The following is a 1638-nucleotide window of genomic DNA, read 5'->3' on the forward strand; positions in this document are numbered from 1 at the left end:
TTGAACTCGGGTCCTTGCGCTTGAGCAGCAGGCGGCAAAAACATTGAGCTAAATCCCTGGCCCCTGGCTTTGTATTTTTATATGGCACATCTTTTGGTCCATGTGAAAACAAGTTTGAATGTTAACTATTTTCTGACTCTCTGGAGTTACTGTTGCTCTTCTCATTTCATTTTTTTTTGGTACCGGGGATCAAACTCGGGACCTTGTGCTTGAGTGGCAGGCGCCAGAACCACTGAGCTAAATCCCCAGCCCATTCTTCTCATTTCTATTAGGTCAATAAATGGTTCATGGCAATACTGAACAAGTTTAAATTTTCATTACAAGAAGTAGTCTGGGTGGGGTACGACAAGTGACATGTGGCTCACCTCTATGAGGTGCTGGATCAAAATGCAAGAAAGAATATTTTAGAGTATCATCAAGTTCCATTATTGCAACTTGGTTATCACAATGATAACAATAGTTTGGAGCACTGAAAATTGTTACTACATTCTGGTCATGGCACCAGTTATATTCCTCCATCACCAGCTGGTGAGTTCTAGATACCAACATGAGGCCACCAGTGCAATTAAATGTCTCAGAAAGATACTGGCCAAAGGTATAACCAGTTCCCTGAGAAGATATACTCCAGCCATCACGATCATCTGGATCTGACCACAGCATGTCACACATTGGACCCTCATGGGAACTTCTTGTAGGTGATCAAATGCTCTGATGTGATCCAGTGTATCTATGAATGGAGAAGCCACCATGAAGACAGATCTGCCTATCCACCAAGGCAGTGAGAGGAAGATAATAAAAAAGATCTGTAAAATATTTCCAAATACTTGTATTTCCATATTTTCTTAAATATTCATCATAGAAACCATAACTTGTGTGACTGTTGCTCTCATGATTCCATTGAAAAATAGTATCTGGTGATTTGCCACCAATTCTAAGCAGTTCCATAAGATCATGAAATTGCCCACGTACATCTCCACAGACAACAAACTAGACACCAAAACCTCTTGCATGTTGGATTCTTTTTTCAGGGTTTCTTCAGTCTTCTCACAGAGGCTCTTAACCTGAGATTCAGACAGCTGCTTGTACTCATTTAGCTGCTTGATCCACTGGTCCAGCTCCTTGGTGAACACCTTCTTGCCCATGATGCCATCTGCCTGAACCCGCTGCCACCCCATGCTGCTCCCACACTGCCACCCACACATGGGCCTCACACACATGTTGCCATCAGTTCCTGGGGTACTTCTGTGATCCCTGGTGGTTGCTGGATGCTAACGGTGACCTGCTAGCTCTCCCTGCAGTGCTTGGCCAGAGGCCTCTGTGCCTCCTCCTCCACTCACACTAGCCCCAGAGCTCCAAGGCTGGTCACTTCATCTTTATCTTGAGGTCTGGTCTCCAACGGATGCACCTCTGGCCATAGTTGTAATATGTTTTACATTTGTCCTGACTCTCTCGATAGCCTAGCCCTAACAGACTGCCTGTCTTATTTCTACCTAACTTAGCTGTTTATAATAATCATTTAGATAGACACTCCCTAAATGACTAACATACCTATATTCACAGCTGAGGCTTTGAAATTAGTTTTACAAAATGAAGGTCAAGCTTTGTTATACTTTTAGTTACTTCTTATTTCACATTTGT

General features: G+C 43.0%; 1 pseudogene; it reads right to left on the bottom strand.

Annotated features, from left to right (window-relative positions):
• Positions 1-306: 306 nt before the first annotated feature.
• LOC101706956 (serine/threonine-protein phosphatase 2A catalytic subunit alpha isoform pseudogene) lies at positions 307-1142 on the bottom strand (annotated as a pseudogene).
• Positions 1143-1638: the final 496 nt, after the last annotated feature.

Source organism: Heterocephalus glaber, unplaced genomic scaffold (genome assembly GCF_053883595.1).
Source record: "Heterocephalus glaber isolate CG9 unplaced genomic scaffold, H.glaber_assembly_v1.0 deba00001687, whole genome shotgun sequence".
Lineage (NCBI taxonomy): Eukaryota > Metazoa > Chordata > Mammalia > Rodentia > Bathyergidae > Heterocephalus > Heterocephalus glaber.